Here is a 25,365-nt window from a genome sequence, read left to right as displayed (position 1 = left end):
GTGCTATCAGCAGTCTGAACTGAATGCCAATGAAGGACTGTAAAAACTGTAAAGGGAGAAAAGGATCAGGAACAAGCAAACAGCAGAGAGGCAGGGAATGGGGGAGAACTCTATCTTGAAGTGCATGTCAAAGGTTTGCTCTATAATATTTGGGAGACAAAGAAGATACCCTGCCGTACTTCACCTAGGAAGTAAATGGACAGCGACTTTACATCATGAAAGAGGGGGTATCAACCATACTTGGTTGAAAATGCTGGAGAGAACTGTGGGTGAGATAAACTTCTTTAGAAATGAGATTAACCTATTAGTTAGGTTTAGTCTTGAGAAAGCATGTAATGATGTTGTTTTACATATCACCATTTATTTCGTATATCCTTTACTCACCATTCCTGGAATCTCTGTTCCTTGATAATAAATTTATTCTTATTTTCACTATCAATATATCTCAGTGCTGTGGTATTGTGCAGTGCTGGTCCTGAGCTGAATCTTAAAAGCTGGTGCTGTTCCTTTCTGCTCCACTGTGGGGAGCTATCCCAGGACACGGAGATTGGTGAGTCTCCATTGCTACCCATACTGAGAAAGTGAGGCCTGTGGAGGCCTGGCAGGCAGGGCTTGTGCTGCCAGAGGCTGGTGGTTTCAGGGAGCTGATCCACAACAGACCCAGAAAAGGTGCTCACATCCAGGGCAGGTGATGAGGTGCTCACAACCCAGGGAGCATCATTGTATCTACAAGTCTAAAGATCTCCATAACATTTAGGCATATCTAATCTAATCTATCTAGTGCATTTTTGGGCTTTTTGCTGCTACGCTCCTCTATAGTATTTGAATATGTTCTCTGTAAAATCAATAGCAAAGGCAAAGTCCCTTGGATGTTGTGGCATTTCAGCAATCTCTCTCTTTCAGGTGAAATCGCTGCATGCCTTTGACTTTTTTAGATTTCATTAATTTACTTTTTATGGTGAGGTGATTTGATTTAGAATTTGTTCATGTTTTCCAGTTGGGATTATGTGGTTAGAAGGAGCTGTCAGTGTTGTAAGATTGTGTTTCTTGTTAAAAGCCCTTAAACCCACTAGTGGTGTGTGAAAATAATGGTGTCTGTTGTCCACAAGCTGTAGGGTCAATAAAGTAGTTGTTGTTGTAGTGTGCTGCAAATGGCTTCCTGTGTGCAGGTCTTAGCCACTCTCCTTCAGTGCTTGCTATGTCGTACTTCGAGTCACAGTCTACAATACAGAAGATCTAACAATTCTCATTAATTTATCACAAGTAATGTGATTCTGGCCTCTGCTGCAGGCTGCCTCACAATGACACTGAAAGGTGAGCCTTCATGTGATTTTTGGGGAGGAAAATAGGTTTGACCACACAACACCCTCTAACCTAGTTAAAGGTGTGCTAACCTGAAAGCCTCTGCACTGTGAGTTCTAGTCCTAGCCTTTGTCACTGACTGTTGTTAATTTTTCTGTGCCCTTCAGAGCCCTTATTATCAGCTAATATTTCAAGCTGGGCGAAGGTGCTGATAATTCTCATTCACCTATTTCGCTGAACCTATCTCAGAGTTTGCACCACCGCACCTCTAAGAAAGCTAGGACTAGAACTCCCACCTCCAGTGTAACAGCGCTAATTCTCAGCCACTTTGACAAACTTTTGACACGCACTCCTCATATTAGATAAATGTATCATTCCCAAGGTGAACATTAGCACTTGTAAGGGACCGGATGCCTCAGAGCATTGCTAATGAGCTACAGAACCTTTCCGTGACAGGTCAGCAGCCTGAATCCTGCCCAGCTTTGCAGGGGTTAAAAGTCTGTTCCCATCTAATGGATGTTTGGTGAACACTATAGGTGAGATGAGTTTGGTGGGTTTTCCATGCAGCGCCCATATCACAAACCCACCAACACACTGTGCACTTGGCTGTAGGCTCTTCCAGCAGTGACTGTCTCTTTTTATGCATTTGTACATGTCTGGCACAATGGGGTTGTGATGCTGTTGGTACTTTAATGAGAGCTGCTGCAGCAGGGAACAGAATTGCTTCACTGCCTATATATTTCTGAGAGGTAGCGACATCATAATTGTCACAGGCACATGCTGGGGCTGGTCGGGGGAACTGAAAAATCGCACAGCAGACCTCAAACCCTGTTTCATCTTTTTTAAATACGATGCTTTTTCGGGTCTGACTCATGATTTTTTCCCTTTGGGGTTGGTGATGCTGCAGAATGCTGCTGTCGGTTTTCTTTTGGGTGTGTTCCATTACTTCCTGATCACCAGCTCTTATATGGGAAACACTTTCAGGACTAAGACAGAGTCCCTTTTGGTGAAAATTCTTCCAAACTCTTAGATGGTATCAATCATTCATGGTACAGCCCTGTTGCTGTTGTCCTTCAGTTCCTTCCTGGTTCATTTATGAAACCTTTGAGGGTATTTGTCTGGGAAAAAAATTGTCTCCATAAACATTTTTTGGCCTCAGACTTTGTAAGTCAGAGGTTCTTTAGTAGACATAAACAACTCAGAAAATATTCTGGACTGCTCAAATGCAGACATTTTCTATTAACAATCGAATGAACCACATCTGTAAATGGTAACCAGTCAATATATTCATTCTACAAACACCATTAAGGGATGGAAAGCATTGCTCAGGACCTAACCTCAGAAGCATGAAGAGAGGTTAAAGATCTGAGGCTAGAGCTGTAAATACTGGGGGTTAAGTGGACTGTAAATAGTTATGTGGTCTTTACCAAGCAATGACAGAGTGATTGCGCAGATAGATCAGCAGTTTGCCAGAGTATATATGTAGTAGCCATGGTAAGGACCATAGCATAGACATATCCCATAAATTGCATGTGCCTAGTAACACTGTCTGATAATATTCCACAGCTGCTGTGTATTAACAAAACCATGCTAGAGTTGCCCTCAATTTCTAACCGGACATTTTTGCTCATCACTTTAAACTTGGGAGCATACAGATAAATAATTAGTGACAGCCTCAGAGTATAGAAGCACCAAACAATGCTGTCCAGGATGGGAGGAGCCGATTTCTGAGTTCAGATGGAAAACAAGCCTCTATAGGCAATTTGTTCCAGTGCTTAACCACTCTGACAGTTAGGAAGTTTTTCCTAATGTCCAACCTCAACCTTCTTTGCTGCAATTTAAGCCCGTTGCTTCTTGTCCTGTCCTCAAAGGTTGACAAGAACAATTTTTCTCCCTCCATCTTGTAACAACCTTTTATGTACTTGAAAACCGTTATCGTGCCCCCTCAGTGTTTTCCAGACTAAACACAGCAATTTTTTCAATCTTTCCTCATAGGTCATGTTTTCTAGGCTTTTAATCATTGTTAAAGCAGCAAAGAATCTTGTGGCACCTTATAGACTAACAGACGTTTTGGAGCATGAGCTTTCGTGAGTGAATACCCACTTCGTCAGTTGCATCTAACGAAGTGGGTATTCACCCATGAAAGCTCATGCTCCAAAATGTCTGTTAGTCTATAAGGTGCCACAGGATTCTTTGCTGCTTTTACAGATCCATACTAACACAGCTACCCCTCTGATACTTAATCATTGTTGTTACTCTACTCCGGACTTTCTCCAATTTGTCCACATCTTTCCTGAAATGTGGTGCCCAGAACTGGACACAATACTCCAGCTGAGGCCTCATCAACATAGAGTAAATCAGCAGAATTACTTCTTGTGTCTTGCTTACAACACTCCTGCTGATAAATCCAACAATGATGTTTGCTCTTTTTGCAGCAGCGTTACACTATTGACTCATAGTTAGCTTGCGATCCACGCTGAGCCCCAGATCCATTTCCAGAGTACTCCTGTCTAGGTAATCCCAGCTTGGCATTGCCCACAGACTTTATAAGTGTACTCACGACGTCATTATCTAAATCATTGATGAAGATATTGAACAGAACCGGACCCAGAACTGATCCTTCCAGAACCCCACTTGATATGCCCTTCCAGTTTGTCTGTGAATCACTGGTAACTAATCTCTGGATACATTTTTCCAACCAGTTGTGCACCCACCTTATAGTAGATCCATTTAGGTTGTATTTGCCTAGTTTGTGTATGAGAAAGTCATATGAGACAGTATCAAAAACCTTAATAAAGTCATGGTATACCACATCTACTCCTGCTCCCCTGTCCACAAGGCTTGTTTTGACATGATTTGTTCTTGACAAATCCCTGCTGACTGTTAGTTATCACCTTATTATCTTCTAGACGTTTGCAAATTGATTGCTTGATTATTTGCTCCATTATTTATCCGGGCTGAACTTAAACTGACTGGCCTGTAATTCCTGGGTTGTCCCTATTCCCCTTTTTATAGATGGGCACTTTATTTGCCCTTTTCCAGTCCTTTGGAATCTCTCCTGTCTTCCATGAGTTTGCAAAGATAAGAGCAAATGGCTCAGATATCTCTTCAGTCAGCTCCTTGAGTATTCTAGGATATATTTCATCAGGCCCTGGTGACTCAAAGAATCTATCTTTTCACCTTGAATGCAATCACTGTGGGTGGGACTGAGACACTTTAACAGCCCTGCAAGGGAATCTGAGTGACTGCTGCACCATGCTGTACCTGGTCACTATGTGACTGGATAGAGGAGTTCAGACTCTGGCTCTTTTCTTATTAACTCAGTTCATGTAGGGTACGTCTTCACTGCAGAGTTAACGAGGGTGACAAGCCCAAAGCTGGTGTCGCCCAGCTGTGAGCAGCCACGTTCAAGTTACTGTGTCCCCACTGGGGCAGCACTCGGACTGCTGGCATCAGACCCATGGTTCTTTGTGCTACAGCAAGCTTGGGCACTCTGCGATCCTTTCCCAGGGAACTATGGGATAATTTTTTTGTTATTGTGGAACATGAGTGGAGAGGGATTGTGGGAAGGCATTGGAGGACTATCGATGGTTTAGCCTGCATCCTCATGAGAAAATGGGTGCATTACCAGCCCAAGTACAAACCTTACTCAGCTTTAGCATCTATCCTGGGATGAACCAGGTAACCTGGGAGTGAATCATTGTGACACTCAGGTGCAGGGCCAGCTCGGGGCTGGGTGGCCCAGGTGGTGGCCCAGGGTGACCCATCAAAGAGGGAGCCATGTGCAGGGTTTGCATGAGTCCCACCTGATCTGCTGAGTGCTGGCAAGGCTGACAGAAGCAGCCATGCAGATGAGCAGCAGTGTCTGGAGAGGGCAGAGGGACCCGAGTTGCAAGGGGGCAGTTGGATGGCCAGCCAGAAGTCTCTCTGCCCCCCCACTCCAGTGCCATGTGCAGCCACTGGTCCTGTTCATTCCCCCTTCCCCAGAGCTGCCCTGGTCACATTGCTTGGGACCGGGAGTATCCTGTCTGCTGTGCAGCATGGGGGGGCTATTGTCGGGGTGTCCCCCCTCCCCCCCGATCTCTGCTGAGTTGGGGTGGCAGGACGGGGGATCTGTCTGTGCTGCTGCCTCTCTCGGTCCAGAGCAGGACTCAAAGTGCAAGCAGCTGCTGGTGGCTGAAGAAGCCTTCAGGCTCCTGATCCAGAGTGGTTTCTTAAAGAGACAGCATGCTCTCACACTCATTCAGGCACACATACACACACAGTCTCTCTCATACCCACACATTCTCACACACTCAGTCTCTCGTACTTGCATGCACACAGTCTATGACACACACTCCCCTCAGCAGACACACACTCACACTCATGCTCTCTCTCACACACACAGTCTCCCTCACACAGTCCCTCCTCCCCCAACACACACACCAGGGCTCCCTGCATCCAAGTGACTTTCCCCACCTGGGCTGTGCTGCTCTCGTGCTCTCTCCTTACTCAGCCTAGGTGGGAAAAGTGACCTGGATGCAGGGAGCCTCAACATCGTTCCTCATTCCCCCTCACAGCCCCTAGGTGTGCATGGAGGAGTAACAGCCGAGGAGGGGGAAGCAAGCAGCAATGCTAGATACTCCCCACATCCAGGTCAGTTTCCCCCTGTGGGCGCAGGAGGGGGATGCAGGGATTGGGGTGCAGGGGGGCAGGGGTTAGGTGTGAAGGGAGGGAGGGGAGTACAGGGCTTAGGGGTGAAGGGAGCCCATGGGGGCCAGGGGCACCAAAATACAAGTTTCCCCATGATGCCATTTTCCCTAAGGTTGTCCCTGCTCGGCTGAGAGGGTTTTGTGTGTGGCAGGAGAGGGGATTAGGGGCAACACTTGGGTAAAACTCAGGTTAAGTGCACAGTGAAGACAGAAAACTCCCAGAAAACACCATCCTAGCCACCATGGATGTAGAGGCTCTCTACACAAACATCCCACACACAGATGGAATACAAGCTGTCAGGAACACTATCCCTGATGATGCCACAGCACAACTGGCTGCTGAGCTCTGTGCCTTTATACTTACACACAACTATTTCAAATTTGATGACAATATATATCTCCAGATCAGTGGCACTGCTATGGGCACCCGCATGGCCCCACAATATGCCAATATCTTCATGGCCGACCTGGAACAACGCTTCCTCAGCTCTCGTCCACTCACACCCCTTCTCTATCTACGCTACATTGATGACATCTTCATCATCTGGACCCATGGGAAGGAGACTCTGGAAAAATTCCACCATGATTTCAACAGCTTCCACCCCACCATCAACCTCAGCCTGGACCAATCTACACGGGAGGTCCACTTTCTTGACACCACGGTGCAAATAAGTGATGGTCACATTAACACCACCCTATATCGAAAACCCACCGACCGCTATGCCTACCTTCATGCCTCCAGCTTCCATCCCGGGCACATCACACGATCCATTGTCTACAGCCAAGCACTGAGGTACAACCGCATCTGCTCTGACCCCTCAGACAGAGACCAACACCTACAAAATCTCCACCAAGCATTCTCAAAACTACAATACCCGCACGAGGAAATAAGGAAACAGATCAACAGAGCCAGACGTGTACCCAGAAGCCTCCTACTGCAAGACAAACCCAAGAGAGAAACCAACAGGACTCCACTGGCCATCACATACAGCCCCCAGCTAAAACCCCTCCAACGCATCATCAAGGATCTACAACCCATCCTGGACAATGATCCCACACTTTCACAGGCCTTGGGTGGCAGGCCAATCCTTGCCCACAGACAACCTGCCAACCTGAAACATATTCTCACCAGTGACTGCACACCACACCATAATAACTCTAGCTCAGGAACCAATCCATGCAACAAACCTCGATGCCAACTCTGCCCACATATCTACACCAGCGACACCATCACAGGACCTAACCAGATCAGCCACACCATCACTGGTTCATTCACCTGCACATCCACCAATGTAATATACGCCATCATATGCCAGCAATGCCCCTCTGCTATGTACATCGGCCAAACTGGACAGTCTCTACGGAAAAGGATAAATGGACACAAATCAGACATTAGGAATGGCAATATACAAAAACCTGTAGGAGAGCACTTCAACCTCCCTGGCCACACTATAGCAGACCTTAAGGTGGCCATCCTGCAGCAAAAAAACTTCAGGACCAGACTTCAAAGAGAAACTGCTGAGCTTCAGTTCATCTGCAAATTTGACACCATCAGCTCAGGATTGAACAAAGACTGTGAATGGCTTGCCAATTACAGAACCAGTTTCTCCTCTCTTGGTTTTCACACCTCAACTGCTAGAACAGGGCCTCATCCTCCCTGATTGAACTGACCTCGTTATCTCTAGCTTGCTTGCTAGCACACATATATATACCTGCCCCTGGATATTTCCATTACATGCATCTGAGGAAGTGGGTATTCACCCACGAAAGCTCATGCTCCAAAACGTCTGTTAGTCTATAAGGTGCCACAGGATTCTTTGCTGCTTTTACAGATCCAGACTAACACGGCTACCCTCTGATACAGTGAAGACAAGTTCTTATGGACAAATGAGGATTTAAGGAGGCCATGCAGGCAATCATAGAATCCTAGAACCATAGGGTTAGCAAGGACTGCAAGAGTCATTGAGTCTAACCCCCTGCCAAGAGGCAGGATTTGTTGTGTCTAAAATCACTGAACTCATCTTGGGGGCCAGGGGAGAGGGGTAGGGAGGGCTGCAGGGGGAGAGTTATCCACCTACTTCCTCACACTTTGCTTACCCAGCACTCAGACTGGCAGCTGGAGGAGAGTCTCCCCCCTTAAGGATGGTAAGTTAAGAAGATCCTTTGGGCCAATGTGATTGCTTTCAAATGTCAAAAGCAGTGGTTCTCTGTGTGGGTTTCTGCCAGCAGTGAATGGGTTAAAACCCAACCCGAGGCAATAGAAGGAGAAATGTACTGCAGGTGGAACTGGAAACTGCTTTTGAATATGCTCCGCCTTTGGATTTCCACTGGGCAGCACTGATCTCTGAACATGTCAGCGTCTGAGTCCATCCCAAGCAGCCTTTCTGTGACCATGGCTAAACGGGCGCCTTTGGGAAAATTAAAGGCCACAGGGAGCATTTTCAAGCACTTACAATCTGGACGGTAACTGTGAGTTAAATCCAGGCAAACACAAAACTAGGAGCAATTGTTTTAACAAAATGGGCAAGAATAAGGAAGGCAGAATATTAGATCACTTTCCTGAGAGAGGAGCCCGCAGGGGCATATGGGCCATTGAGAATTTGGCTGGGATAGTATGGACCCAAATGTAATCCTTGAATGGGATGGGACTAAAGCATGATGGGTAGAGACTTCCTCAGCCTGGGGAATTCAGCCAATCTAGTAACAACTGAAAAAGATGCCCCCAGTTGTCTGGTCCCTTGGCTAGGGCACTGAGCCAGGAGAACTGCATTCTGCTCGCTGGCTTGCAGAGCGCACATCCCCGAACCACATCTCTGGCATCACAGGGCCATGGGGGTGCATCTCCCTGTGGCACACACCAGTTAGTTTCCTGAAGACAGAAATACTTTAACTGAAGTCATTGGGCCCAACATAGGAGTATTTGGGTGAAGATTAATGGCCTGTGAGATGCATAAGGTCAGACTAGACGACCTAATGGTCCCTTCATGCTTTAAACTCTGGCATCTGTTTCCCCATCCATCGATGTCTAGCTCGATTGCAGACTCTTTGGGGCAGGGACTGTCTCTTATTATATGTATGTACACAGCACCCTGTACAAAGCAGCTCTGATCTCAGCTGAGGCTACTAGGTCCTACTGCAATACAAACACTAAATAATAGTGCCAGTTTTGCCAATGTTTCTGATTTTCTCTTGATATTTAATATTTTTAAAGCCCCAGCTCTGGAATCTTCCAATTATCTGAGTGACTCAGTTTTCATTTAATAATATATTTCTGGCCCTCATGGTTGCAGAGAAAAGTGTGAAAATCTGCCAGAGCAGTTGAAAGGAACCATAATGTAAATGAGAATGAGGCCCTAAGTTTACATGATGCCCTGCTGATAACGACATAAAAATTCCCTGTCTCAACACCAAGGTTGTTGCAAGCTTCCAGAATCATCCCATTCACAGAATCATAGAATATCAGGGTTGGAAGGGACCTCAGGAAGTATCTAGTCCAACCTCCCTGCTCAAAGCAGGACCAATCCCCAACTAAATCATCCCAGCCAGGGCTTTATCAAGCCTGACCTTAAAAACCTCTAAGGAAAGAGATGTCACCACCTCCCTAGGTAACCCATTCCAGTGCTTCACCACCCTCCTAGTGAAAACGTTTTTTCTAATATCCAACCTATACCTCCCCCATTGCAACTTGAGACCATTACTCCTTGTTCTCTCATCAGGTGCCACCGAGAACAGTCTAGATCCATACTTTTTGGAACTCGCTTTCAGGTAGTTGAAAGCAGCTATCAAATCCCCCCTCATTCTTCTCTTCTGCAAACTAAACAATCCCAGTTCCCTCAGTCTCGCCTCGTAAGTCATGTGCTCCAGCCCCCTAATCATTTTTATTGCCCTCCGATGGACTCTTTCCAGTTTTTCCACATCCTTCTTGTAGTGTGGGGCCCAAAACTGGACACACTACTCTAGATGAGGCCTCACCAATGCCAAATAGAGGGGAATGATCATGTCCCTCGATCTGCTGGCAATACCCCTATTTATACAGCCCAAAACACCATTAGCCTTCTTGGCAACAAGGGCACACTGTTGACTCATATCCAGCTTCTTGTCCACTGTAACCCCTAGGTCCTTATCTGCAGAACTGCTTCCTAGCCATTCAGTCCCTAGTGTGTAGCAGTGCATGGGATTCTTCCATCCTAAGTGCAGGACTCTGCTCTTGTCCTTGTTGAACCGCATCAGATTTTTTTTGGCCCAATTCTCTAACTTGTCTTGATTCCTCTGTATCCTATTCCTACCCTCCAGCGTATCTACCACTCCTCCCAGTTTAGTGTCATCTGCAAATTTGCTGAGGGTGCAGTCCATGCCATCCTCCAGATAATTAATGAAAATATTGAAAAAAACCAGTCCCAGGACCGACAGTTGGGGCCCACCGCTTGATACCGGCTGCCAGCTAGACAAGGAGCCATTGATCACTACCCATTGAGCCTGACGATCTAGCCAGATTTCTATCCATCTTATAGTCCATTCATTCAGCTCATGCTTCTTTAACTTGCTGGCAAGAATACTGTGGGAGACCGTATCAAAAGCTTTGCTAAAGTCAAGGAATAACACACCCACTGCTTTCCTCTCATCCACAGAGCCAGTTATCTCCTCATAGAAGGTAATTAGGATAGTCAGGCATGACTTGCTCTTGGGGAATCCATGCTGACTGTTCCTGATCACTTTCCTCTCCTCTAAGTGCTTCAGAATTGATTCCTTGAGGACCTGCTCCATGATTTTTCCAGGGACTGAGGTGAGACTGACAGGCCTGTAGTTCTCCGGATCCTCCTCCTTCCCTTTTTAAAGATGGGCACTACATTAGCCTTTTTCCAGTCATCCGGGACCTCCCCCGATCGCCATGAGTTTTCAGAGATAATGGCCAATGGCTCTGCAATCACATCCACAAACTCCTTTAGCACTCTCGGATGCAGCACATCCGGCCCTATGGACTTCTGCTCATCCAGCTTTTCTAAATAGTCCCAGACCACCTTTCTCCACAGAGGGCTGCTCACCTCCTCCCCATGCTGTGCTGCCCAGTGCAGCAGTCTGGGAGCTGATCCTGTTTGTGAAGATAGAGGCAAAAAAAGCATTGAGTTCATTAGCTTTTTCCACATCCTCTCTCACTAGGTTGCCTCCCTCATTCAGTAAGGGGCCCACACTTTCCTTGACTTCCTTCTTGTTTCTAACATACCTGAAGAAACTCTTCTTGTTGCTCTTAACATCTCTTGCTAGCTGCAATTCCAAATGGGATTTGGCCTTCCTGATTTCACTCCTGCATGCCTGAGCAATATTTTGATACTCTTCCCTGGTCATTTGTCCAATCTTCCATTTCTTGTAAGCTTCTTTTTTCCATTTAAGATCAGCAAGGATTTCACTGTTAAGCCAAGATGGTCACCTGCCATATTTACTATTCTTTCTACACATTGGGGTGGTTTGTTCCTGCAACCTGAGTACAGATTCTTTAAAATACAGCCAGCTCTCCTGGACTCCTTGCCCCCTCATGTCGTTGTCCCAGAGGATCCTGCCCATCAGTTCCCTGAGGGAGTCAAAGTCTGCTTTTCTGAAGTCCAGGGTCCGTATTCTGCTGCTATCCCTTCTTCCTTGTGTCAGGATCCTGAACTCAACCATCTCATGGTCACTGCCTTGCAGGTTCCCATCCACTTTTGCTTCCCCTTCTAATTCTTCCCGGTTTGTAAGCAGCAGGTCTAGAAGAGCTCTGCCCCTAGTTGGTTCCTCTGGCACTTGCACAAGGAAATTGTCCCTTACACTCTCCAAAAACTTCCTGGATTAACTGTGCACTGCTGTATGGCTCTCCCAGCAGATATCAGAACGATTGAAGTATCCCAGGGCCTGTGATCTAGTAACTTCTGTGAGTTGCCAGAAGAAAGCCTCATGCACCTCATCCCCCTGGTCTGGTGGTCTATTACAAACGCCCACCACGCCATCCCCCTTGTTGCTCACACTCCTAAACTTAATCCAGAGACTCTCAGGTTTTTCTGCAGTTTCATACTTGAGCTCTGAGCAGTCATGCTGCTCTCTTCCATACAATGCAACTCCCCGGCCTTTTCTGCCCTGCCTGTCCTTCCTGAACAGATTATATCCATCCATGACAGTACTCCAGTCATGTGATTTATCCCACCAAGTCTCTGTTATTCCAATCACATCATAGTTCCTTGACTGTGCCAGGACTTCCAGTTCTCCCTTGATTCTTGCATTTGTGTATAGGCAGTTAAGATAACTTGCTGATTGTCCTGCTTTCTCAGTCTGAGACAGGAGTCGTCCCCTCTTGCACTATCCTGCTCATGCTTCCTTCCGGTGTCCCATTCCCCCACTTACTCAGGGTTTTGGTCTCCTTCCCCTGGTGAACCTAGTTTAAAGCCCTCCTCGCTATGTTAGCCATCTTGCTTATTGATACATTTGACATATCGTTGTCACTTTCTACTTAAGGATTTCAAAGCACATTAAAGCATTCATCAACAAATCCTTAAACTTTCTTTCTGAGGTACTGGTAGGTAAATATTATTGTTACTGCAAGATCACTGCAAAGTAGCGCTATTTTGCATGACCTTCCAAATTATTTTTCTTCATGTGTGAGCAAATGTAGAGTCTTAGGAAGACATGTTGTCTTGTCCTTAGTGGTGGTTAAGCAAGGTTCTGTTAGAGTTAGTGGTCTTTGGAAGAGGAACCGTGTGAGCACCAGGACAGTTTGCTCTGAGTGGAGTTAATTCTTGAGGCAGATTTGCTGGGATATTTGGGCAGAGTGCTGGGAACCAATCAGTGCTATTGGACTGAGATGCCTGGGAGAAGAGATTCCCTGCATGCTGTTTGGTCACCTACAGTCTAAGAGTGTTGGTTGTGTATATGTAAAACAAGCTACATTCAGAATATACCCCGAATGTGCATCAGTGATCTCTCCTCCTGAGCAGGTCCCAAAGAGGAGTGACACTGGGGTCAGATCAGGATGCTGGTGCTGGAGGAATGTTAGTATTATTCTATAATGTATTTTTTACTGAAGTCACACACATAAATCTCATACAAATCAGACATTACCACGCATATTATCTCCACGGACCAAAGGAGAAAGTGAGGCAGAGAAATGACAGGACTTGCCCATTGGGGTCACAGAGCATGTGTGTGGCAGCTTCTACTGTTGATCTGCAAGAGTCCAGGGGGTAGTTGCAGAGATCAATGGCATCCTCCATTTTGGAAGTTTGGGCCTGCACTGCAGGGAATACCAGGCTCTGGTTACTGCTGTGTGAGAGCAATTGAATGTTTCAGTTACCATAACTTATGTCAAGTATCAGAGGGGTAGCCGTGTTAGTCTGGATCTGTAAAAGCAGCAAAAAATCCTGTGGCACCTTATAGACTACCAGACGTTTTGGAGCATGAGCTTTCGTGGGTGAATACCCACTTCCTCAGATGCATGTAGTGGAAATATCCAGGGGCAGGTATATATATGCTAGCAAGCAAGCTAGAGATAACGAGGTCAGTTCAATCAGGGAGGATGAGGCCCTGTTCTAGCAGTTGAGGTGTGAAAACCAAGAGAGGAGAAACTGGTTCTGTAGTTGGCAAGCCATTCACAGTCTTTGTTCAATCCTGAGCTGATGGTGTCAAATTTGCAGATGAACTGAAGCTCAGCAGTTTCTCTTTGAAGTCTGGTCCTGAAGTTTTTTTGCTGCAGGATGGCCACCTTAAGGTCTGCTATAGTGTGGCCAGGGAGGTTGAAGTGCTCTCCTACAGGTTTTTGTATATTGCCATTTCAACAGCTTCCACCCCACCATCAACCTCAGCCTGGACCAATCTACACAGGAGATCCACTTTCTTGACACCACGGTGCAAATAAGTGATGGTCACATTAACACCACCCTATATCGAAAACCTACCTACCGCTATGCCTACCTTCATGCCTCCAGCTTCCATCCCGGACACATCACACGATCCATTGTCTACAGCCAAGCACTGAGGTACAACCGCATCTGCTCTAACCCCTCAGACAGAGACCAACACCTACAAAATCTCCACCAAGCATTCTCAAAACTACAATACCCGCACGAGGAAATAAGGAAACAGATCAACAGAGCCAGACATGTACCCAGAAGCCTCCTACTGCAAGACAAACCCAAGAAAGAAACCAACAGGACTCCACTGGCCATCACATACAGTCCCCAGCTAAAACCCCTCCAACGCATCATCAAGGATCTACAACCCATCCTGGACAATGATCCCACACTTTCACAGGCCTTGGGTGGCAGGCCAGTCCTTGCCCACAGACAACCTGCCAACCTGAAACATATTCTCACCAGTAACTGCACACCGCACCATAACAACTCTAGCTCAGGAACCAATCCATGCAACAAACCTCGATGCCAACTCTGCCCACATATCTACACCAGCGACACCATCACAGGACCTAACCAGATCAGCCACACCATCACTGGTTCATTCACCTGCACATCCACCAATGTAATATACGCCATCATATGCCAGCAATGCCCCTCTGCTATGTACATCGGCCAAACTGGACAGTCTCTACGGAAAAGGATAAATGGACACAAATCAGACATTAGGAATGGCAATATACAAAAACCTGTAGGAGAGCACTTCAACCTCCCTGGCTACACTATAGCAGACCTTAAGGTGGCCATCCTGCAGCAAAAAAACTTCAGGACCAGACTTCAAAGAGAAACTGCTGAGCTTCAGTTCATCTGCAAATTTGACACCATCAGCTCAGGATTGAACAAAGGCTGTGAATGGCTTGCCAACTACAGAACCAGTTTCTCCTCTCTTGGTTTTCACACCTCAACTGCTAGAACAGGGCCTCATCCTCCCTGATTGAACTGACCTCATTATCTCTAGCTTGCTTGCTAGCATATATATACCTGCCCCTGGATATTTCCACTACATGCATCTGAGGAAGTGGGTATTCATCCACGAAAGCTCATGCTCCAAAACGTCTGTTAGTCTATAAGGTGCCACAGGATGCTTTGCCGCATAACTTATGTATTAATGGCCACTCTGGGTACCTGACTGAGAAGAGCAGTACAGTCAGGAACAGGGCTGGTACACCAGGCTTCTTCTCCCGATCAAGTCCCCCATGTCATTCCCAGAATTATTCTGCCAGGGAGGGTTGGAGGCTGTTCCCTTCAGAATCTGCAAATGCCACTCCCACCCTGACCAGAGGGGACAATGCAGAGTAGTTCAAATTCCACCCCTTCCTTCGCCCACGTCCTAAGGAATGCACATGCCCCTGCGATGCCAGCAATCCAACCTAGGTCTCCTGAATGTGGTACAGAAAGCCCTAGCGCTCAGCCACTCAGCAAGACTACCACAGACAATCTTAATGCAGAAGAAAGCACATAGACTAGTTACATGATTGCACAATAGAGGGTTTCAGGATTTTTCAATACAAAATACTTTATTTATCAAGTTACCTAATTAAGAGATACTGATAGAGACATACTATGTGGTGAAAACATCTGCCTAGTGGCATAGATACATCACTTGGAACAAATCAGTGGACCAGAACATCTTCGTCACATGCATTCTGGTCTAGCTGAGATGTAATGTCATAGTTTTCCAAGTGCACGTGAAAGATTTTTCTCTTTCTGGCTGCACAATATAAGGATGCTGAATGCAGGTAGACATGCAGTTCAGGTTGTGAGACAAACTGACAAAGGCCAGGGATTTCAAAGTCTGGTTAACTCCCTGTCTTTATGTACGTTGTCTCTTCCACAACACAGTGCAGTAGGGATGGAGTGCCAGCCTTGGTTTTAGTTGGCCTGTGTTATAATCCTGATGATATTTAAACCTACTATTGTATGTGCAGTTCTGTCTGTTGCTATTTCTCTCTCAGAAGCATTTGCAATTCACTAAAAAGACTCATTCTAGTTTTCACCTCCCTGCTAAACCACACTGCTTTACTTTGGCTTTGGGAAAGAATAAATAACTGTTCAGAGGTAGCCCAGGGATGTGTATGACCCCACTGCCTTTCAGCAGCATCAACAAAATAACCCTCCAAAGGAGAAACTCAGATTCTCCTTGAAGTTAAAACCAGGGATTAGCCCCAACTGGAAACTGAGCTGATTCAATGCAGTGTAAAGCACTGAGTTCTGATGTCATGAACACTAAGACATCTCCAACCATAATGCCTTTTCTTTTCCCCAGCAGTCCTACAAAGTGCAGCGCCTTATGTCATGTCAGATAGGAATGTATGACTGGTAGGTACCGGCACAAACACCTCTGAGTACTGTAGTTTTCCCTACTAATGATGCTGGTGCAGCTGGAGATGGCAGGCACCGCTCTCTTGGAATTTGATTTAACAATCCAAGTTAACAGGAGAGACCTGAAAAGTCGATGTGGTGTGGCTCAGAGTTAAAGGTTGGAACAAATAACATTGAGTTATGAAAATGGTGGAGAATATTTAATTGGCTTTTGAGAAAGCACCTCCAGGGTCAGCTCCTGATGCTGTTCAAGATATGGGGAGTTTTTGCATTGACTTCATTGGGCCTTAGATTAACGGACATCCTAAATTAGGCAGCATGGTCTAGTGGAGAGGCCAGGGAGGCAGGAGACCTGTGGTCTATTCCCAGCTCTGACCTGCTCTGTGTGACTTTAACCACCTCATTTCTCTCTGCGCCTCTGGTTCTGCTCCTATGACTGTTCAGAATGTATGTTCTTTGGGGTAGGGACTGCACGGCATCTGCCACAATCTATGCTGGAGCCACTACATGCTGCTGTAATATAAGCTATAAGTGCTCAGATGGAAGTCCTCGTCATGCTCTACACACAGTTTCTGTGCTGAATTCACCATTTCACTTAGGGCATGATTTTCTACCAGTATACTTCTACCAACCCCGAGTGTGGATACTGGTATATAGTGCTTTATAGTGGAATAGCTTGTTCCCCTTCGCCATGGGAAAACAGCTAACAGAAATTTTTTAACCAGATGTAGTGGTGTCCTCTCAAACCTGAGCCTCCCTGGGGAGAATACCAAGTTTTGGAGAATAGTATTTAAGCAACTTTCAAAGTAAAGAGTAAGAAATAGAAGACAGAAAGCAGCCGTTACTCCATTCTTACTCTAGGAGATAGAAAACAGGGTTGGTTTGTACCAGCCCATACCAGCCATGGCGGCGGCTTGGCAGAAGAGGCCACTCATGTCCTGGGCATTGCTTAATTTGTGCCAGGGGTTGGCAGGGTGGAGCTCTGGCACCTCTGGGTTTGGCAATTCATAGCCCCAGCACCTCTGGGATTGCTGTGTCAGTTATGAAAGTAAAATATTGCTTGAGCACCTCTTTCATTACAAATTAAGCACTGGTCTTGGGTAATAAATCCTCAGCTCCTTTCCATGGGAGTGAAAGCCAGGCTGTCTCATTTCTGCTTCAGCTTCAAAAGAGATAGCAAGAAAATGGCATGTGCTGTGCATCGCAGAGCAGTGGGTCTGTTAAATCTAAGTGCAAATGAAAATAGAAAACAATGAAAAATAATCAGCTGGGCTTTTGTGTAGTTGGAAGCTCATGTGATTGTATCGAATGGCAAGGACATCAACCAAAGCTAGCCTGCAGGACCCAGGAAAAGGAGCCTTGATTCTACAGAGAAAGAGGCTGCAGTATGCTTTGGCTCCCTAAACCATAAGGAAGAAGAGTGATTATCTTACTGGGAGAAATCCAATCTTATGAGGCTTTCAGCAGATACAAATTGTTTCCGGGATAAAGGCTAATGACACCTAATAGGAGACCCAGCAGCTGACATGGCAGCATTTTCCTATTTCTTGCCTGTAATCACAATTTCCATCTGTTATTTTCCATCCTCTTAATAAGTATTATGGGCAATTCCATTCATATTTCCACCATCTTATTTCAACCAAGACATCAATGTTCCTACATTCTATATGGACACACAAAGTGTTGGGGTTTTTTTAGTTGCTTTGAAGCTAGACTAATCTGAAAAGGCATTGGCCAGTGTAATTCTATCAAGCCAATTACTCCACATGGAATCATAGAAATCATGATCAATTTAGCAGCGTTATGAATAATACAGATTTGCTTTTAAAAAGCACTGAAAGGGGAGTTATTTAAAAATTATGAACTGACAAGACTGTGAATAATAGTGAATCACTCTTTAATAGGTAATGCACCATGAGGAGAGCTGTGTACTGGTTCAGCTATTACCAGGGCTAAGAAGCCAGCTATAATTTCATTAATGGGAGCTGAGCCATATAAAATTGAATAGAGCAGATTCAAACAATACTAGAGAACAATAATGGGGTGCGCGTGTGTCTCAGTCTCAAGGCTGCAAGATTGAAAAGAACAGCACTAATCTCTGGAAAATACAAGAATTATAGATTGAATTAAAAAGTGCAGCTGTAAGGATTATGGTTACTGTTTTGTTAGCAATAAATGATGGAGCAGGCAGGCAGAGTTGGGCATGCATGGTGGCTAGAGTCACTTTGAGAGAGGCCTGCATATGACTAGTAGCAACCTGGCCACCCTCCTGCCTTCTTGCACTCCCAACACAGCTTCTATTGCTGAGGCTACGGTGAGCTCCAGGCTGGCTCCTACTTCTTCCCCTTGTTCTTTGATGAGATAAAATAAAAGTTTTACTTTCCTGCTCTCTTCCTCCTGCATGGTGATGCAGCAACCTGCATGGACCTTGGAGGGAAGAGTGCAAGTTGCAGGAGGGAAGAATTAGGAGGAGGCCCAAATGCAGCAGCTCTGAAATAGTTCTCTTCATAAAGAACCACTTTAATTTTACAAGCAGGGAGGTCTGTCATGTTATTACCCAGCACATGGTACATGAAATTAAATGGATGACTTAAGTGCACAGTTCCAATTCCTGCCTCCACTGGTTCCACTAGATTACTGTCTGCAAAGTCCAGGTGTCTGGCTGGGGTCTTCAGGCTGTATGCCATGGGTCACACTGCTCATTGCTCTGCCTGGAGCTTCTTAGAGACAAATCCCTGCTACCATGTTTCATTAGCAATAAGTGATGCGACTTGCAGACAGAGTTGTAGGAAAGAGATCTTTACTGAGCATGCAGAGAGGCAGTGTTAAAGAAACCATAGGTCATGGCTATCTTGCATCCAGGTCTGTTATGGAATAAAGGACTCTAAAGGGGACTTTTAAACGGGGGGGAAACCTAAAATGCCTTCTACAGGATCAGAAAAGCTATAGTGGAAGAGCTCTTTACAGAGCTATTAGCTCATCCCATGAGGTCAGGGGAGTCTCTAAGCAAAGGCTGAAGGTATGTTAAATCAAAACTGCCCTTGATCTGACATGATACACATCAGTAAACCACAGAGCTTTCTGGAGATGTTCAGTACACTTCCTGCTTTGTTTACTCCCTATCAGAGCTTTGTGCTGCACCAGCAGTGCAATCCGGCCCCAAAAGCCAGCCTATCCACCCAGGGGCAGCTCTAGGTATTTTGCAGCCCCAAGCAAGGCAGGCAGGCTGCCTTCGGTGGCTTGCCTGTGGGAGGTCCCCGGTCCCGCGGATTCCGCGGCACGCCTGCGGGAGGTCCGCGTAAGCCGCAGGACTAGCAGACCCTCCTCAGGCATGATGCCAAAGGCAACCTGCCTGCCACCCTCGCGGCGACCGGCACAGAGCCCCCTGTGGCTTGCCGCCCCAGGCACGCGCTTGGCATGCTGGTGCCTGGAGCTGTCCCTGTATCCACTCCAGAAGGATCATCTTCCTCTGGCCTCCAGCTAGTGTGACCAGACAGAAAATGTGAAAAATCTGGACTGTCCCTGTAAAATTGGGACATCTGGTCACCCTACCTCCAGCCCACAGAGCTCTTAGGTTGCTCCTTCGCCCTGCAGCACAGTAGAGAAAAGATGCTGTGGCAAGAAGAAAGTGGACATGCTCAGGCTACCCCTTTGCTAAACCCACTACAGCTGTGGTGTTAGCCCCTGGATGATATTAGTGGTCAGCGTAAGTCAGAAGATTCCTTGGGCTGGTAGAGGAACCAGACTAGAGCTGGGCAACATTTTTCAGATGAATATTCAGCCAAACTGAAATTAGTTGCAGATTTGCCCCATTAGTTTTGACTTGGATAAAGTGTGCTAGCATGGAAAAATGATTCCCTCCCCTCCCGGCTCTTACGATCTTTAGCCCAGAGCATAGGACACTTGCCTTGTAGGGAGACCCAGGTGTGAAGCCGCACAGCAGGCCAGGGACTTGCGCTCAGATTTCCACTGTCCTGGGAAAGTAGCTGAACCACCAGGTTATTCTGGGATGGGTTGCTCTTGATCCTGCCTGTTGTAGGTGCTCTACTTTGCATAAATACTTAAATATATTGGGCCAAAAAGGGAGATTCGGGTCTTGTCTGCACTTGAAATGCTCCAGCAGCATCACTGCAGTGTAGACAGGAGGGTTCTCCCACCCGCACAGATAATCCAGCTCCCTGAGAGGTGGTGCGCTAGGTTGGCTTAACTACTGATTTGTCACACCCTTGAGTGGTGTAGCTGGGCTGACTTAACTTTTTAGTATGGACCAGGTGGAACTCTATGGCCTGGTGCTTAAGGTTTTCACCGAGGTGGTGTGAATTCAGATCCTCTCTCTGTGTGATTCAGAGGAGGAAATTGATTCCATAGCTCCTGCTTTCCAGGTGAGTGCCTGACTCACCAGGCCATACAGTCACTCTCACTCTTTTTTTTAACAGGGAGGGTAAATTAGCCACTGGAACAATTTACCAGGCTGGCGGATTCTCCCTCACTGACAATGTTTAAATCTAGTTGGGAGGATTTTCTAACAGATCTGCTCTAGGAATTATTTCTTGGCAGGTCTCTGGCCTGTGCTATAGACAGGGTCACACTAGATGATCCATTCTGGCCTTGGAATCAGTCACCCTGTGAAGGGCCAGAAGCGCTCTTGTCCAGATAGCAAAGGGGTGCCGAGGTCAGCCATGGCGTCACGTCCCTGTCTGCAGGGGTGGGATTCCTCCCTTGAAAGCAATCAGACCTATGAGTGGGCACTGTGTGTTGTTTCTGGTCTGAGAACTGGGTAACAGTCAGCCAGACATCATAGGTTGGTTTCATTGGTCAGTGCTCTCCAAGCAAACTTGACAGTAATAGCACCGTATAGCAGGTCTGTTGGATCTCTGTGTGGTAGCACATGCAGCCTGGAGATTAGTGTATAATTCAAGCAGCCACTAATATGTCAACAAACTGAGTGTGGCGGCTGTGCCCGCAACCAAACCAGGGCAGATGTATGAAGACCCAAAGGCTCTGCTCCCCAGAGGCTCCCAATAGTTTTTACATCAGGGAGGAATGGGAAGAGATCTTCATTTTCAGGTGTTCCAGGAGAGGCTGGTATGACAGACATGGTGATTGCCTGCAATTTCCTGGACAAACCTTATTGAAATATTAAACCTTATTGACTTAAGCTTGAGTGTGTTAGGAGTTCATTGAATTACAACTGCAAAGGTTTATGTATTATTATGGGAGTGTATGTAACATGTCTAGGAAGGGGAAATGACTAATGTAAAATGCTGAAATGTGAGCTTCCAAGGGCTATTTTAAAACAATGGGCCAGATAAGGAACTTCTGGGATAAATAAAGTTAAGGGGGTTCCTATGAAATACCTGGGCAATGTCAATTTCGCACCTCTGAATCCAACCTTTTTAAGCTACCTTGAGGAGAACCCCACTGTCTGATAGTTTATCTACTCATGGTCTCTATGGCTCAAAGTCTCAAGCACTGCAAAGGAGAAAAAAATCAGAGATTCATGAGGGTGCCTGTTCTGAGCTGACAGCTGTTATGAACTTGTGATAGCAGAAAACTCCCTTGCTGGGGACTGAAGGACTGGTTACCTGCCACAGCCCTTGTTGAAGTCAGGGGATGATCTCTGGTGAGCTTATTAGGATGTGCATACATTTTAATGTGTCTTCTCTGTAATGCTTTTGCCTTAAGAATAGACTAGATAGAGTTTGCTTAGCTAGAGCTATGCAGTAACTTAGCTAGGGCGAACATGCTGTTAGCCTCTGAGGAGAAAGCAAAGCAGGCCTCCTTAGGTCATCTGACTTGCCAGGGAATTACAGTGCAGGCAGGAAACTGTGCAGCCTGAAAATACCCCAGGGAAGGGAGTGGAGAGGGTTGCATGTTTCCCCCCAGAAAGGTATAGGCTGGGGAGCCAGATGCCTGAGTGTGAGTGCCCTCAGTGGACCATGGAAGGGGAATACAGATGTAGTGGCTCTGAATTGTGACAAGTAGTATGTAAGGCAACAGTCAAGTTTTACTCCCAATTATGTGACACCTTGTTGGAGTGACACTAACTGACCTTGTACACAGATAGGGAAGAGTCAATGGGTAATTGATTGCCACTGTCTCCATTGCTGGAAGTAAGTGATCAAACTACCTATATCTTGGCTGAGATTCCCTTCCATCCAGTGCAAGTGCTTTCCAGAGTCAGCAATAGAGATGTCGTCAGCATACACATACTCCTTAACCTGCATTTCAGGAAGGTCATGTGTGTCCATATTGAACAAAGGGAAGCCAGCACTGATCCTTGGGGAGGGCCAACTGATTTTCTCCCTGACTTGCAGGATGAAGCGTCAGTTACAAACCATTTCTCAGATAAAGCAGCAAAGAATCCTGTGGCACCTTATAGACTAACAGACATTTTGGAGCATGAGCTTTCGTGGGTGAATACCCACTTTCTCAGATGAATCACACCATCAGCCTTCAAGAAGTAACTTGCAGCACCTTTGCAATTGGCCCACAGTGCCACATAGGTCATTGATCTCACAGCAGCCTACGACACTAACTCAAATGCATTTTCTATGTCTTGAGTGAGAGATAGTGCCTGATCCTGGGTGCATCATCCCCTCCTGAATCCAGCCTGAAGGCAAGGAAGCTGAGGATCAGGTACCTCATTAACCCACAGCAGGAGTAGTCTCTCCGTCAGCTTGTAGGTACTCATGGTGGAGAAAGTAGTCAGTAGCCCTTTGGGTCTGACAATGGTTTCCCTGGTTTGGGAACAGCTATTACCTTTGCTCTGCATGAGACTTTTGTGATGCCACAGTCCTGGGCACACCACTTCAGGAGTCAAAGCAGCCAACTTGTCAAGATTGTCCCAAAGTGAGACAAACTTTGTGTGGATGTTATCCAGACCAGGAGCCTGGGTGGGCTGCAACTGATGCATAACCACGTCAAGCTCTAGCTCAGTAAAAAGAGCCTCAGGGTTGTGTCCACACTCAGTGCCGTCTATCTCTCAGCAGCCAACATTTTAACTGTGCTGCTGAAAATTGTATTTTGATTAGGAGCTCTGCCATTGGCCACGAGCTGGTATGCCACGGAGTTTCCTGCGACAGGGTATTCCGTCTTGCCCAGACTAGCATCTCCGCTCAGTCTCTTAATAGTTTGCCAGGCTTTGTGACTGGAGTGCATGAAATTCAATCTGGAAACCATTTCTTTCCAACAAGCTTGCCTGGTTTGGTCTACAAGGTGAAAAAGGGTCTCTACTTTTGTCAAAAAATACCTGTTTGTTCTTGGCAGATTTAAATTCCTGATATAGACTGGTTGCATCGGATGGCCATCCAGGAGTGAATTGTTGACAAAATTCCTGAGGTATAGATTTCTTTACAGTGGCCAGAACTTTATCTCAGAAAGCTTGGTAAATGGTATGTTCGACCTGCAAGAGATTCCAATTCAGGTTGGAACAGATCCCATCTTGCCTTCCAGAAATTCCACCAAGGTTTCTGGATGCCGCTTGTAGTTGGAATTTGCATGCAGCTGTAATTAAGAATGTTATAGGCCTGTAGTTAGACTGCTCAGCTGGTGGAGTGGAGAGCTGAGTTTGAGTTGCTGCCCTGGAGTTGGGATTTAAACGTGGCTCTCTCACATCCCAGACAAGTGTCCCATCTGCTGGGCTAAAGGTTACGGAGGGGAATATATGCAGACACACAAACTTTGCTGGCCTGAAACAGACTTTTCGGAATTGAACAGTTGTTCTGATGTTTTCAGTTTGCTGACCCAGCTCTAACACAGACCTCTGACCTGCACGTGGCTGAAGTGCAGAGGGGAGCTTTATTGCTACCTGTGCTTGCACACACTCTCACTTGCTCTGTGTGCAGTTCAGGTGTAGCTAAGGATTTAATCTGACAGGTCCAAATCTGACCTTTTCTCCTGGCTTCTCCATCCCCTTCCTGCATCCACTTTCCACTGACCATTGCACTATCCTGACAGCCTCCAACTTCAGAGTAACTAGGGACCATTACAAACCCCACCACTTTCTGCTCTAAGTGCAAGGTATATTTCTTTGGCCTTTGTGATTGTCATGGTATAATTTCCCACTCTGAACCTTAGCATCTAAAAGATGAGGTACCAGCATGAATTCCTCTAAGCTCAATTATCAGCTTAGTACTTGTAGCGCTGCCACCAACCAGGAATTCCAGTGCCTGGTACACTCTGGTCCCCCCAAAACCTTGCCCGGGGACCCCCAAGACCCAGTCCCTCTGGATCTTAACACAAGGAAAGTAAACCCTTTCCCTCACCATTGCCTCTCTCAGGCTTCCTCTCCCTGGGTTACCCTGGAAGATCACTGTGATTCAAACTCCTTGAATCTTTAAACAGAGAGGAAAATTCACCTTCCCCTCTCCTTCTCTCTCCCCCTCCCAGACTCTCCCTGAGAGAAAAAGTAATCCTGACACAGAGAGAAATTAACCTCTCTCTCCCCTTTCCCTCCTTTCTCCCCACCAATTCCCTGGTGAATCCAGACCCCGTCCCCTGGGGTCTCACAGCAGAATGAAAACAAACAATCAGGTTCTTAAATATGAAAAGCTTTTAATTAAAGACAGAAAAACAGTAAAAATTATCTTTGTAAATTTAAAATGGAATAGGTACAGGGTCTCTCAGCTATAGACACTGGGAATACCCTCCCAGCCTAAGTATACAAGTACAAAGTAAAATCCTTTCAGTAAAATACAAATTTGAACTCCTTCCAGCCAAATACACATTTGCAAATAAAGACAACAAACATAACCTAACTAGCCTTATCTACCTAGTACTCACTATTCTGAATTTATAAGAGCCTGTATTGGAGAGATTGGAGAGAAACCTGGTTGCACGTCTGGTCACTCTAAGAACCCAGAGAGAACAACCACCAAAATCTAACAGCACACACAAAAACTTCCCTCCCTCAAGATTTGAAAGTATCCTGTCCCCTGATTGGTCCTCTGGTCAGGTGACAGCCAGGCTCACTGAACTTGTTAACCCTTTACAGGCAAAAGAGACATGGAGTACTCTTGTTTTATTAACCCTTAACTATCTGTTCATGATAGTGATAGATGAGGAGGTGGAGCTCCCTTTTATGGACAGCCAGCCAGTTAGCTATAAAGTCCCCCTTGGTG

The 25,365-nt window shown here is 46.2% G+C and overlaps 1 long non-coding RNA gene across 1 annotated transcript in view; it reads right to left on the bottom strand.

Annotated features, from left to right (window-relative positions):
* Positions 1 to 6,513: 6,513 nt before the first annotated feature.
* LOC127048499 (uncharacterized) overlaps positions 6,514 to 25,365 on the bottom strand; it is a 60,572-nt gene continuing 41,720 nt past the window's right edge. The window contains exons 2-3 of the long non-coding RNA XR_007773696.1: positions 13,809 to 13,906; positions 6,514 to 6,607 (exon numbers count right to left, since the gene is read on the bottom strand). This is a non-coding gene — a long non-coding RNA (uncharacterized LOC127048499). The remainder of the gene's footprint in view (positions 6,608 to 13,808; positions 13,907 to 25,365) is intronic.

This window comes from Gopherus flavomarginatus, chromosome 3 (assembly GCF_025201925.1).
Source record: "Gopherus flavomarginatus isolate rGopFla2 chromosome 3, rGopFla2.mat.asm, whole genome shotgun sequence".
Taxonomy (NCBI): domain Eukaryota; kingdom Metazoa; phylum Chordata; order Testudines; family Testudinidae; genus Gopherus; species Gopherus flavomarginatus.
Note: the sequence above shows the minus strand (reverse complement) of the source record. Positions and strands in the feature narration are given on the sequence as shown.